At 38.0% G+C, this 15,566-nt stretch overlaps 1 pseudogene; it reads right to left on the bottom strand.

Moving 5' to 3' along the window:
* Positions 1-14,597: 14,597 nt before the first annotated feature.
* Positions 14,598-15,084, bottom strand: LOC112426418 (group 10 secretory phospholipase A2 pseudogene; annotated as a pseudogene).
* Positions 15,085-15,566: the final 482 nt, after the last annotated feature.

Below are 15,566 nucleotides of genomic sequence, written 5' to 3'. Positions count from 1 at the left end.
AATAAAGAGAAAAGCAAATGTTTAATAGAAAGCACTGACAAAGTCAAAGAGTTATTTTAAAAGACTAAAAAAGTTGATTAACTTCTGGTGAGATTTATCAAGAAAAAAAGAAAGAACAAATAAACAATATCAGAAACAAAAACCTGCCAATCATGCAGGCATTAAAAAGATTATAAAAGGATAATATGAGCAAGCTTATGCCAAAAAATTGAAAATTTAGATGAAATGTCCAGAAAAACAGCAAACTTCTAAAAACTGACACAAACTTACTGACTTATCAAAATTGATACAAAAAAGAATAGAAAATTGAAATACTTTCATAACTATTAAAGCAATGAAATCCCAGTTAAAAGTTATTCCTGTAAAGAAGATTCTAGGCCTGATTGGCTTAATTGGACGGTTCTATCAAACAAGGAAAAAAATGCCAATATTCTATTAACTCTTTCTTTCTTTCTTTTTTTTTTTTTTTTTGAGACAGAGTCTCCCTCCGTTGCCCACGCTGGAGTGCAGTGGCGCGATCCGGCGCACTGCAAGCTCTGCCTCCAGGGGAGCTGGGACTACAGGCATCCACCAATTTTTGTATTTTTAATAGAGACGGGTTTTCACCATTTGACCTGCCTGGTCTTGAACTCCTGACCTCAAGTGATCCACCCGCCTTGACCTCCAAAAGTGCTAGGATTACAGGCGTGAGCCACTGCGCCTGGCCTTTTTTTTGAGACAGAGTCTCACTCTGTAGCCCTGGATGGAGTCAGTGGTGCCATCTTGGCTCACTGCAAGCTCCACCTCCTGGATTCAAGCAATTCTTCTGCCTCAGCCTCTCGAGTAGCTGGGATTACAGGTGTGTGCCACCATGCCCGGTTAAGTTTTTATATTTTTGGTAGAGATGGGGTTTCACCATGTTGGCCAGGCTGGTCCCCAACTCCTGACCTCGAGTGATCCACCCACCTCAGCCTCCCAAAGTGCTGGGATTACAGGCATGAGCCACGGAGCCCGGCCAACTCTTTCTTGGTAAATATTTCTGAGGTGTACTTTTCAACTAATTGCAGGAGGCTAACGTAAACTTGTACCAATATCCAATAGGGACAACACAAAAAAAGGAAAAACAGACCAATTTCTCTTATAAGTATAGTTGCAAAAATTCTAACAAAATGTTGACAAATCAAATCTAACAATGTATAAAAATGAGCCCATCATGACCAAGTTGGGTTTATTCTCAGAAATAAAAATATTGGTTAACGTTAAAAGTTCAATAAATTGAATATTCATATTGCTAGATGTGAGGAAAGTCATATAATCAATTGATTCAGGAAAAATATTTGATAAAATCCAACATCTGTTCATAATTAGGAAAAAAACTGTTGAAAACTGAGGAATAGAAAAGAACTGTTTTAGGATACAGAATATCTAAAACAAAATAAAACTGAAAACCTGAATGGAATGTTGGAAGCTTTCTCTCTTGGATCAGTGTTTATTATGTTTTTATTTTCTGTATCTTATGATGTGTTGACTTCTTTAAAATCTTGGTGGCCAAGGAGAGACTGCCCTCCCAGGGCTAGCTAATTTCTCAAAATAGTAAACAACTTGAGAGCAGGCCTCTAAAATGCAAACCAACCACTCCCCATCAAACTCTCATACACCACGCCATTATTTCCCCTGCCTTAAATGATTGCAGGGCCAGGTACCAGGCAACTAGAGAGCTCCCTATACCCCAAAGCCTGCCGATCTTTACTTAAATTTGCCATTCCTAAACTTGCCGACTCTGCCCTGCCTTGCCTTTCCCAAGGAAGCCTAATACAGGCTCTGGCCTAGGCTTTTCCCTGCTTCTGCTGCTGCCTCCTGACCACACCTCGTGCTCCCCAAGTGGACCTGTATGGTGTAGCATGTCTCCTTTTCCTGGAAAATAAATTCTTCTTCAATGGCATTAATCTCTCTGTGCTGTCACTCACTCACCTCTATAAACAAAAATTCCATGGGTGCAAATGAGACAATCAGAAAAAATACAAGGAAGCCCACTACCACTATTTCTATTCAGAATTTTAGCACAGCCCTAGAGCAGTAAGATAAGGGAGGGGAGTGGGGGGAGAGAAATACAAGGATTGGAGAGAACCAAAACTGTCATTATTTGAAGATGATATGATTGTAACACAGACAATCCAAAAGAATCTATGAATATATTACTAGAATTTATAACCAAATTCAGTAGTGGATGCAAAATCAGTGTAAAGATTAATTGCAAGTCTATAATCAGCAATCAATATTTAGAAAATAAAATAAAAAATAGCATTCAAAATAGCATAAGAAGTCATGTACCTAGGTATAAATCTTTAAAAAATGTGCAGAACCCTTGTGAAAACTGTAAAACTTAATAAGAGAAAATAAAGGCAACTTAAATAAATGAATATGTATATGGAGTTGTCTCAACATTTAAAGAATATTGATTCTCTTCAAATTAATCTTCAGATTCGATGTACTCCCAGTCAAAAATAGCAACAATGTTTTTCTCCATGTGTGTGTAAAACTTGACAAGCTAATCCCAAAATTTATATGGAACTGCACAGGGCCAAGGATAGCCTGGATACTCTTGAGGAAGAAGACTCACGTGGGAACACTTGCTCTACTTGATACCAAGACCTAAAAGCATTAGTAATTACGAAGCATCATTTTGGTTTAATAATAGACAGACAAATGAACAAAATAGAGAGCTTAAGACTCAGATATATACTTAATGAGTTAATTATATTGATTACAAGGAAGGCTGCGGAGCAGGAGGGAAAGGACTATCTTTTCAATAAAAGAATAAAAGATGCTAGGACAAATAAGCCATAAACGCCCCCCCCAAAAAAAAAGAAAAAAGGGAGAGAAAGAAAGAAAGAAAGAAAGAAAGAAAGAAAGAAAGAAAGAAAGAAAAGACATTGGATCCATAATCTACACTGAGATCCACATACATTTTAGGTGAAAAGTAAACCTTCTCTATGCCAAATGCAAAACAATAAAGATTTTATAGATGATTTAAAAGAGTAATTTAGGACAGGAGGCAGGACCAGATTGCAGCTCTGACTTGGACGGATAGAGCAGAGTGTGGAGGCTCGCATCATGAATTTTAGCTCCAGAACGACTGCAGGAATAAACCAGGAAACTGAGAGAACCCATAGACCCTCTGAAGAAAGCAGACTGCTCCTGCAGGACCCAGTAGACACCCCAAATACTCGGAGTGCCCAAACAGTGGAAGTGGGAAAGGGAGATCGTCTGCCCCTGAACACACTCCCCAACTAGGGAAACTGAGGGTCTAGATTAGGGAGAAGGTTCTGACCTTACCTGGAGCTGAGTCAATTTAGAGAGCCGAGCAAAATACAGAGGTAGAGGAAGCAGCGGGAAAGGTGCTGGGAGCTCCTGGGTCCCCAAGCAGGTCATTCCTGCCTGGCCTCACAGGGATCCTTTGGGAGGGTGGCTAGAGGCCCTGGGAAAAGGCCACAGGGAGAAGGAAATCTCCAGCTGAACTCTGTAACCGTTTGAACTGATTGAGAAACCTCTTGGCCAGAGCTAGGGGAGGGCATGACTCCAGTGTGCAGACTCCATAGGTGGGGGAAGAAGGAAATCCATACTTGCTTTTACAGCTGGGAGGCAGGTAGCCTTGGACAAGTTCTCAGCCCTGCTTGCCCACTGCCTGGAAACAGACTTGGTGCTGTTGGTGGGGAAATGGTGGGAGTGAGACTGGCCCTTCAGATTGCAGGGGAGCTGGGTGAAGGCTGTGACTGCTGGTTTTCCCTCACTTCTCTGACAACTTGCATGACACAGTAGAGAAAACCACAATCCTTCTAGGATCATAGCTCCATTGACCTGGGAACACAACACTGCTGAAAGAAATCATAGACAACACAAACAAATGGAAACACATCCCCTGCGGGTAAAATCAACATTGTGAAAATGACCATACTGCCAAAAGCAATCTACAAATTCAATGCAATGCCCATCAAAATACCACCATCATTCTTCACAGAACTAGAAAAAACAATTCTAAAATTAATATGGAACCAAAAAACAGCCTACATAGCCAAAGGAAGACTAAGCAAAAAGAACAAATTTGGAAGCATCACATTACCTGATTTCAAACTATACTATAAGGCCATAGTCACCCAAACAGCATGGTACTGGTATAAAAATAGGCATATAGACCAATGGAACAGAGTAGAGAACCCAGAAATAAACCCAAATACTTACAGCCAACTGATCATTGACCAAGTGAACAAAAATGTAAAGTGGGGAAAGGATACCCTTTTCAACAAATGATGCTGGGATAATTGACTAGCCATATGTAGAAGAATGAAATTGGATCCTCATCTCTCACCTCATACAAAAATCAACTCAAGATGGATTAAGGACTTAAATCCAAGACCTGAAACTATGAAAATTCTAGAAGATAACATTGGAAAAATCCTTCTAGACATTGGCTTAGGCAAGGATTTCTTGACCAAGAACCCAAAAGCAAATGCAATAAAAAAGATAAATAGCTGGGACTTAATTAAACTAGAGAGCTTCTGCATGGCAAAAGGAACAGTCAGCAGGGTGAACAGACAACCCACAGAATGGGAGAAAATCTTCACAATGTATACATTGTACAAAGGACCAATATCCAGAATGTACAACAAACTCAAACAAATCAGCAAGAAAAACACAAACAATCCTATCAAAAAGTGGGCTAAAGACATGAATAGACAATTCTCAAAAGAAGATATACAAATGGCCAACAAACATGAAAAAATGCTCAACATCACTAATGATCAGGGAAATGCAAATCAAAACCACAATGCAATACCACCTTACTCCTGCAAGAATGGCCATAATCAAAAAATCAAAAGCAGTAGATGTTGGCACGGATGTGGTGATCATGGAACACTTCTACACTGCTGGTAGGAATGTAAACTAGTACAACCGCTATGGAAAACAGTGTGGAGATTCCTTAAAGAACTAAAAGTATAACTACCATTTGATCCAGCAATCCTACTACTGAGTATCTACCCAGAGGAAAAGAAGTCATTTTATGAAAAAGATCCTTGCACACGCATGTTTACAGCAGCACAATTCACAATAGCAAAAACGTGGAACAAACCCAAATGCCCATCAATCAACAAGTAGATAAAGAAACTGCGGTGTATATATATATATATACCCACCCACACACATATATATGTACATATATGTATGTGTGTGTGTGTGTGTATATATATATGATGCAATACTACTCAGTCATAAAAAGGAATGAATTAATGGCATTTGCAGTGACCTGGATGAGATTGGAGACTATTATTCTAAGTGAAGTAACTCAGGAATGGAAAACCAAACATCATATGTACTCACTGATATGCAGGAGTTAAGCTATGAGGACGCAAAGGCATAAGAATGATACAGTGGACTTTGGGGACTTGAGGGGGAAGGGTGGGAGGGGAGCAAGGGATAAAAGACTACAAATATGGTGCAGTGTATACTGCTTGGGTGATGGGTGCACCAAAATCTCATAAATCACCATTAAAGAACTTATGTAACCAAATACCATCTGTTCCCCAATAACCTATGGAAATAAAGCAATTAAAAAAAAGAATTTCTTTATGCTCATGGGCCAGGGAAAGATATTTTTCAATGGGGCTTAGGGAAAAAAAGATTGTTAAATTTTACTATATGTGTCAGAAGACATATTAAGGCACATCAAGAGAATGAAAAGGAAAGTCACAGACAGGGAGAAAATACTTGTGACACATCTAACAGACAAAGGGCTCATATCCCAAATATAAGAAGATCTACAATTCAATAAGAAAAAAAAGCCAATTCAATAGGAAAATGCAAAGATTGGAACAGACAGTGCAAGAGAAAGAATATCCAAATGTCCAATAAGTATATGTAAAGCCATTTAGACTCATTAGTAATCAAGACCATGCAAATTAAAACTCAGTGAGGGCCAGGCATGGTGGCTCATACCTGTAATCCCAGCACTTTGGGAGGCCAAAGTGGGAGGACTGCTTGAGCCCAGGAGTTGAGACCAACCTGGGCATTATAGTGAGATCTCATCTCTACAAAAAATAAAAAAATTAGCTGGGTGTAGTGATGCACCTGTAGTCACAGCTATATGCAAGACTAGGGTGCGAGGATTGCTTGAGTCCAGAAAGTTAAGGCTGCAGTAAGCCGTGATCATACCACTGTACTCCAGTCTGGCACGATCAGAGCAAGAATCTGCCTCAAAAAACAATCAAAATGAAACAAAACAGCAACAACAACAGAAACCCCAGAAACTCACTGAGGTAAAACTATATACTCATCAGATACATCACTCACTAAATTGTATATTTATCTTTATCTATACAAGTATTGTATTTCTTGTCATATGATTTGTAGTAAAAATGATCCATTAAGTATAAATGTGTAAAAAGGATTTATTTGCATTCCCGAATAATTTCCAAATAAATAAAATTACATTTGAGGGAAAAATATTTGATATGTTGCTCTGGAATCCCTCAGAAACAGAACAGTGGTTCACTCCTCTTAACCCTTACCAGAGGTTAAAGAGAACATTGCCAGGAGGCCTTCACAATTCTGAATGGGCATCATATGTTAGGTCTATTTTTCCACGATTTGGAGTAAATGATGCAAAATTAGAAATTTATTCCTTGTAATAGGCTTTACAGCAGATCTTACTGCAAAAGCTATGGTTGCATAACAGATTTCTTTAAATTCTCTTGCTATAGATGTGTTAGATAATAGAATTGTTCTAGATTACCTATTGGCTGAAAATGGAAGAATCTATGCAGTAGCTGACTGCATAGTCAGCTACATAGTCCTTGTTGCATGTGGATGAAAACACAGGTATTGCAGAGACTTGGTTGCAGGGGATTAATGAACAGGCTGCTCAGTTAAAATGAGTAGACTCTTCATTTGGCTCTTTCTTTGATCTACTTGATTTCACTTGGTTTGGTTCATGAGGACCCTGGCTAAGGAACATACTCCAAATTCTTGGACCTCCTGATGGTCATGATAGTAGTATATTTTCTTGAAAGTTGTAAATGTTTGCACACAGCTATCCATAAAATGTCAAATCGTTTCTCTTAGACTGGAGTGACAAAAACTCAAAGAAATGCATAATCACCAGGACACCATAACCTAGGAATGACATGCTGAGACTGGAAACCCAAAATGATGGTAACAAAGTGGTGGTAACGCCTTACATTTTTGTCACACTCTCACCCAGGTAAGAACCTGACCAAAAGGGGGGAATTGTTGAACAAAATTATGGGTAGCTATTATTTTTGGACTGAGCTTGTGCACTAGGCCCCCACAAACCAAACCAAAATGGAGTCACTCATGCTAAATATGAGGTAATCAAACAGAAACTTTGAGGAAGCAGGTACATACTAAAACGGACCAGTTTTTTTTTTCCTCCTGAACACAGGAGATTCCAGCATAATAAAAAAGTCTCCTCTAACCCTTACAAAAAAGTAGCCCGAAGTAGCCTGATGTTAATCAATGTTTTTCCTATTGTTCTGTTTTTTTATTCCCACCTTACAAAATCTACTGTTAGTGGGATTTGAGACCAAATAATCCCATTTATGATGATGACAGAGTGATATCAATGCCTAAAGTTTTCAAAGGGGTCAAAAAATCTCTAAAAAAAAAAAAAAATCAGTTTTGAGAGGTTAACCAAAAGGAGGAATTGTTAAATTAAGTCAAGCCTAAAACTGCCTCCTTACATATTTTAAGTTCAGCTTAAAGGTTTCTCCAAACATAGTGAACTGTATCCTAGCTGGATGTGTAAACAGACTATAGCCTACCTCTTATACCAATCACAGAGTTTTGGCCAATCAAAGGGGACAACTGTTCAAACTGTATTTGAATAAGGCAAACGCTGAGCTATAACCAATCCGGCTGTTTCTGTACATCACTTTCCTTTTTCTCTCCATAAACATGATCTGAAACATGTGGCAGGCTTGGAGTTGCTCTGAACCTAATCTAATTCTAGGCGCTGCCCAATTCTTAAATGGTTCTTTGCTCAATTAAACTTTCTTAAATTTAATTTGCCTAAAGTTTTCCTTCCTTCCTTCCTCCTTCCCTCCCTCCCTCCCTCCCTTCCTCTCCTTCTTTCCTTCCTTCCTTCCTTCCTTCCTTCCTTCCTTCCTTCCTTCCTTCCTTCCTTCCTTCCTTCCTTCCTTCCTTCCTTCCTTCCTTCCTTCCTTCCTTCCTTTCTCTCTTTCTTTCTTTCTTGTCTCTCTCTCTCTCTCTTTTTTCTTTTCAGGGTCTTGCTCCATCACCCAGGCTGGAGTGCAGTGGTATGATCTTGGCTCACTGCAACCTCCGCCTCCTGGGTTCAAGCAATTCTCCTGCCTCAGCCTCCCGAGTAGCTGGGACTACAGTTCCACACCACCATGCCTAATTTTTTTGTGTGTATTTTTAGTAGACACAGAGTTTTGCCGTTTGGCCAGGATGGTTTCAAACTCCCAACCTCAGGTGATCCTTCTGTCTTGGCCTCCCAAAGTGCTGAGATTACAGGCGTAAGCCATTGCTCCTGCCTGTCTGAAGTTTTTCTTTTGGCCAGGCATGGTGGCTAACACCTGTAATCTCAGCATTTTGGGAGGCCAAGGCGGGTGGATCATTTGAGACCAGGAGGTCGAGACCAGCCTGGCCAACATGGTAAAACCCCATCTCTACTAAAAATACAAAAGTTAGCCGGGTGTGGTGGTGCATGCCTGTAATCCCAGCTACTCAGGAGGCTGAGGCAGAATAGCTTGAACCCAGGAGGTGGAGGTTGCAGTGAGCTGAGATTGTGCCACTGCTCTCCAGCGGTGACAGAGGGAACTCTATCACAAAAGAAAAAAAAAGTTTTATTTTAACAGATAGATTGTGCATTATGACATTATGACTGTCGGTTCAGGGATTCTGATCAATAATTACCATAGTCCTGAGGATTGTGGCCTGGTCTCCCCACACAGAACAATTTCTCCACCTGGGGTGGTGAAGTTGGAGCACGGTATGAGGTCTTTTTAGCCACAAGAGGGCAAAAGTCATGAACATGAAATTTTTGAAATGGGTACAAGCTGGATCCTGCACCTATGCTGCCTGTAACCTAAGACTAAGTGAAAACTTACACCAAAGCCAATGACAACATGGATGGTAAATGATCATTTAAAATCGATTTTTGGTTATAAGTTTTGTAGAAGACATCTTATCAGTGTTGCTAAAATACTTGGTATTTTCTTTTTTTCCTATTAATTTTTCTTCTTTATTTCCTCAAGGCCTATAGTTTTCTATGGGCTTCAGAACAAACACTAAGAAACAACCTCGTGTTACTCGGGGTGGGTGGGGGGGGGTGATGAAAATAGTGCTTACCTTGGCGCAACTCCGAAGTGATGACAGAAATAATGATGGTAATAGCAACTTTAAAAGTGATTTGGCAGCAATTTTATTTGTTGTGCTATAAAATGGCTGGCCCGTGACTGTATATGTAGATTCAGGAGTAAACTTTCAAAGCATGCTCAGGAGGCATGCATGGTAATCCCATTATCTGATAACAGGATTTGTGCACATACCTCCCACATGCACCATCAGTAACCCACCCTTTTAGTATCGCTGTGAAATGCAATTTGTGTGCAGATGAAAAGTTTACAGAACATGGGCCTGTGCCATGAAGCTCAACAAAGCCAGCGCACTGTGTGGCAAGGTTTCTGAACCCGACCCCTGTCGTTCCTGCTGTCTCCCTCCTTATTGATTTCTGTCCCTTGGCCAAGCGGGCTTTGTGATCGTCTGCATCGACCCAGAAACTTGCAAAATGAGCTAATCAAATAGGTGCAGCAGAAATCAACCCTGAATTTCTAGGAGGCTTTGGAGACATGCCACACACAGGATGTGGGAGATGATTGGGTCAGGCAAGTGTTGGCAGAATGTACGGGGTGAAGAGGCCAAATGACATGGATTTTGGTTAATTACTTCACAGAATCATTCACATAAATAGGTGAAGTCAAAACTAGAGGCAAATGCGTGATGAAATAAGACATAGGCAGTGCTTTAAAAATAGGATCCTGATATTCATATTTTATGGTTTTGGTTCACACACGTTCTATCTTCCTTTTTTCATAGAGCTTACAATAACTAGCACATATCTTCACATAAGCATCATATAAAGAGCAGCAGATGTTAGTGACAAGCTGCTGTGCAAAAAATGCAGAAGAATATACTCATTACTTCTATTGCTTACAAGTGAGGAAATATAGATTCATACTTTTCTTTTTTAGATAAAGGGTTATGTGGTAAATTTATATATTGATATGTGAATTTCTTGATTCTTCCCAACAGGCCAAACAAAAAATTACTTTAATTGAATGTATTTATGTCAATCATTGCTTTTAATAAAATATGATTGTATGTGGTTTAAAAAGTGTACAATCATCCAATGTACAGTAGATTAAGCAATGAGCATAGAGCAAATGAATTTAGTTAGGGAAAATTCTAAATCCTAAAGATAGTATGAAATATGAGTATAGGAACTCTGTGGATGCCTGGTGGGAAAATAGGTTATTCTTTGTTTTTTTTTTCTTTCTGTATATATATTGGAATACACTTGGTTATTTCTTTAAATAAATACCTGAAAGGATACTAACTGGATATGCATTGAATCTGTAGATCTATTAGGCACGGATTGATACCTGAACAATATAGAGTATCCTGATCTGTCAACTCAGTACATTTATGTAGTTCTTTAATTTTTCTTAGTAATGTTTTATGCTTTTTAGTGTGCAGCTTCTACAATATTTTTTAGGTTTATCTTTAAGTATGTTTTTTTTTTGATGATACTGTAAATAATTCTGCTTTAAAATTTCAATTTCTAAATCTTCCCTGCTATTATATAGAATGCAATTGATATTTTAAAATATTGATCTTATGTCCTGAAACCTTACTAAACTCATGGTTTCTAGTCTTTTTTAAAAATAGATTCTTTAGGTTTTTCTGCATAGAAAATTATGGTTTCTGTAAATAGAGATAGGCTTATTTCTTTATTTGTAATTTGTATGTCTTTTATTTCTTTTTCTTGCTTTATTCCACTCCATCTGCACTATGGTATGGAATGGAAATAGTGAGAGTGGACATCCTCGTGTTGTTCCTGATCTTAAGGGGAAATCATTCAGTTTTTAATCATTAAATAAGAAATTAATTTTAAGTTTCTTTTGTAGATGTCCTTTATCAGCTCCCACCTTAATAATAACAAAAGGGAGACCAGGTGCAGTGGCTCATTCCTGTTATCCTAGCACTTTGGTAGGCCAAGGCAGGAGGATTGCTTGAGCCTAGGAGTTTGAGAGCATAGTGAGACCCTATCTCTCTCTCAAAAAAAAAAAAAAAAAAAAATCAAAAAGGAATAGAAAAAGAAGAGAAAATCAAGCCCAAAGTGAGGAGAATAACAATAAAGATAAGGACAGAAGTCAGTGAAATAGGAAACATTGAAAGCAATACAGAAAATCAATGAAATCAAAAGTTGGTTATTTGATGAGATTAATAAAGCTGATAAACCTCTAGCCAGACTGATTGAGGGAAAAAAAAAAAAAGAGTGAAGACACAAATATCCAATATCAGGTATAAAAAAGGGACATCATTACCAACCCTACAGACATTAAAGGATAATAAATATCACTTGCAACTGTAAGCTTATAGATTTGACAACTTAAATAAAATAGGCACATTTCTTGACAGCTTAAAATTCAAAGCTTATGAAAGAGGACACAAATAACTCAAATAGTCCTCTACCTATTACAGAAATTGAATATATTGTAAAAAAACAAAAATTCCCACAAAGAAAACTTTTCTATTTGTTCTTGTGTCACTTCTGGAAATTATATTTTCTAAGGAATTTGTCCATGTGTGTCACTTAAATTGTCAAATTTATTGGCATAAGTTATTATATCTTTTAAATTAATTTTAAAATGTCTATAGTATTTGTAGTAATAGCTCCTCTTTCATTCCTAGGTTTTATAATTTGTGTGTTTTATCTTATTTCTATATTGCACATCTGTTTTCTACTAGATCAATTTGCTTTTATGTTTCTTATTTTCTTCTTTCAATTTTCTTTGGGAATATTTTGCTGTTCTTTTCTCAGCTCTTTGAGAATAAATGCTTAGATAATTAATTCTTAATCTATTTACTAATGTAAGTACTTAAAGCTATACATTTCTCTTGTAAGCATGGTTTTGTATGTAGCCTACATGTGTTGAAATGTGTTTTGTTTATTGTTCAATTGAAACTATTTTCTAATTTTCATTGTGATTTGTTCTTTGATCTTTAGATTATTTAGAACTGTCCTGTTTAATTGATAAGCATATTGACATTTCCTAATAATCATTTTTGTTATTTATTTCTAGTTTTGTCCCTCTGTAGTCAGATAATATATTCTAATTTAATATTTTAAAATTTGTTAAGATGTAATTTATGGTAGAACAGCCAGACAATTTTTGTATCGTTCTTCGTGTACAATTTGTATTCTGCATTTGTGGGGGTGGTTTTCTATTTCTAAGTTCAAGTTGTTAATCATATATTTAAGATAATCTATATCCTTACCCCTTTTTTGCCTGCCTGTCCTAGCAATACTGAGATAGGTATTTTAAAAAGCTCACTAATGTGGATGTGTTTATTTCTTCTCTTAATGCTGTCAATTTTTGCTTAATACACATTGAGGCAATGTTACTAGGTAGTCACAGATTGCAAATTACCATATCTTCTTGGTGAACTGACCTTTTTGTTATTGTGAAATGTTCATTTTATTTTCAGTAACTTATTGTCTTAAACTCTATCTAATCTAGTACATCCCAAACAGATCAACCTTATATCTAAAGATACAGAAATATTGAAAGTAAAATAGTGGAAAAAGATATATCTGGTTTATTTTTCCTACTAAGCATTTTTGATAGTAGGTAAATATTCACATAACATATCTTTTCCCATTCTTTCATTTTTAATCTTTCTGTACCTTTTTTTTTGAGTTGGGGTCTTGTTGTATTGCCCAGGTTGGAGTGTAGTGGCGCAATCATGGCTCTCTGCAGCCTCAAACTGCTGAGTTCAAGAAATCTTCCTACCTATGCCTCCTGAGTAGCTAAGACTGCAGGTGTGTGCCACCATGTCTAGCGAATTTTTAATATTTTTTTTTGTCAAGACAAGGTCTCAGTGTGTTGTCCAGGCTGTTTTCCAACTCCTGGTCTCATGCCATCCTTCTACTTGGCCTCCCAAAGCACTGAGATTATAGGCATGAGGCACCTCTGTGCATTTTATTAAAGTTTTCTTTTATAAGCAACATATAATAGTTTTTGAAAATTCAGCCTGATGATCTTTGTTTTTTTAATGGAAAGAATTTAATCTCTTTGTACTTAATGCAAGTATTTATGTCTACCATCTTACCATATGCTTTCCATTTTTCTCATCTAGTCAATGTTATTTTTCTGTCATCTTGCCTTAAAAAATGAGACTTTATTTTAGAATAGTTTTAGGTTTCCAGGAAAATTGAATAGATAGTACAGAGTTTCTATGTACCCCCAGTAATAATGGTGCATTATTACTAACTAAAGTCCATAGTTTATCCAAATGTCCTTAGTTTTTACCTAATCTCATTTTTCTGTTCCAGGATTTCATCCATGATACTACATTACATTTAATTCTCATGTCTCCTGATTCCTCTTGATTTTCCTTGCTTTTGATGACCTTGACAAGTTTTGAGGCATACAGGTGTGGTATACTGTGGGATGCCCTCTGTTGGAATTTGTAAAATTCCAATGTAATTAGAATAAATTCCACAAATCTATTGATTATGTGAAAGTTGTCAGAATCAAAATGGAGTCACTTGCATTAAAATTCCTGACAAAGAGAGCCAGGGAAGGTCTCGAAGGGAAGTTTCTCATTCCCAAATGCCTGGTAACAAGAACTATCACAGAAGCCTGCAGAAACCACAACCTTGCACAAAGGTCATTGCAACTATATACAAAGAAGTACCCCTGTGAGGACATCTGCCCAGCAACTTCCTGTTCAACCTCAGACTAGTGCTACTCTTCTTATTGATCCTCGTAGCCAAGGATAATAGTGTCAAAACAATTGTATACTCCTCATTTTTCCTCTAAAAGCCTTTTTCTTCTTTTATTTCCCTGAATACTCATGTAGTTTACTATGGGATGCTTATTGCCATGGCAACGCTTATTCCCAAATAAACATCATTTTCTTTTAGACAGTCTCCCTCTCTGTTAATTAGGTTGACAGATGTTTTTCTCACAATTAGACTGGGTTTATGGGTTTATCATAGAAGAAAAGTGCCATTTTCATCACAGATAATATCAAGATTATCAACGTGATTTATGATGCTTGATATTGACCTTGATCACTTGGTTGGGTTACTGTTTCTTGAGTGTCCCTATCATAAAAATACTCACATAAATTTCCCCCTTCTAACTGTACTCCTTGGAAGGAAGTTCCTTATACATAGCCCTTAAGGAGTGGAAAATTGTGGTTCCCCTCCATTAGGATGAAGTAACAATATAATACTTTTTCATTAGCGAGAAGGAGTTTTATTTCTTTGTGCAAAGGAACATTTCAAGTCAAGCTAGCCAGTCGCACTTGGGTGAGTCCTGCTGACACCGAAACTGGGGGTAGAAGAGGTACTTTAAGTTGTACTCAGTTTGGGCTAAGCAGTTAGCAATCTCCTGGTCACACCTGCACGAGTGTTTTTGGCATTTGTTCTCTGCTGGTGCAGTCCATGGCATCCCGGCACTGGCCATGGCCTCCCAGACCACAATAGCAACCGTATTTCATATAGGCAAGTGGGGTTCGGGAGTCAATACAACCCACAGTTCCTGCCAGTTCCAGGATCCCACGTCGGTGCACGTGTGACCTCTTGGAGGCCTCGCGGGACCCAGGGCCAGGTCCCAGCAGCAGCAGCAGCAGCAGCAGCAGTGACAGCAGCGGCAGTAGTATTAATAACATGACTGGCAGGCACAGAGGTAGCAGCCCAATCCGACAGTGGCAGGTATGGAACAGTGTAGCTGGGCCAGTGTAGTCACCAAGCCTGGCCAACCTAGTCACCATACCAATATAATTTATTTGGAATTCTTTTTTTTGTACTGAATATTTGTTTCTTTTCCTGTGTTTATTAACTTACTTAATCATATATTTATATCAAATCTGAGCTCATGGATATGTGTTTTGTACTCTGGGCTCTAATCCCAAACTACTTATTTCATTGCTGAAATCTTTCTAGCTTTGGCCATTGGGAGCTTTTTGGTCCTGAGCCCCTTTGAGATACTCTCATTAATGCGTGTGTGTGTGTGTGTGTGTGTATGAGAGAGAGAGAAAGAAGAAGAGAGACAGAGTAAGGGAGAGAGAATGCAGTTTCTTACTTCTAGCACTATAAGACACTGCAGGCTCATCTTGTATTTTCCTGCCCCAGTCCTAGTCACTCATTTCTCCAGGGAGCCCTGATTCCTTTATTTTGGAGAATGATATTAGGAACCAAGATCTGGGTGCTAGGTGTGTTCATTGCTATTGGGATGTAGTTGTTTTTTTTTTTT

This window comes from Macaca nemestrina, chromosome 2, assembly GCF_043159975.1.
Source record: "Macaca nemestrina isolate mMacNem1 chromosome 2, mMacNem.hap1, whole genome shotgun sequence".
Classification (NCBI taxonomy): Eukaryota; Metazoa; Chordata; class Mammalia; order Primates; family Cercopithecidae; genus Macaca; species Macaca nemestrina.
Note: the sequence above shows the minus strand (reverse complement) of the source record. Positions and strands in the feature narration are given on the sequence as shown.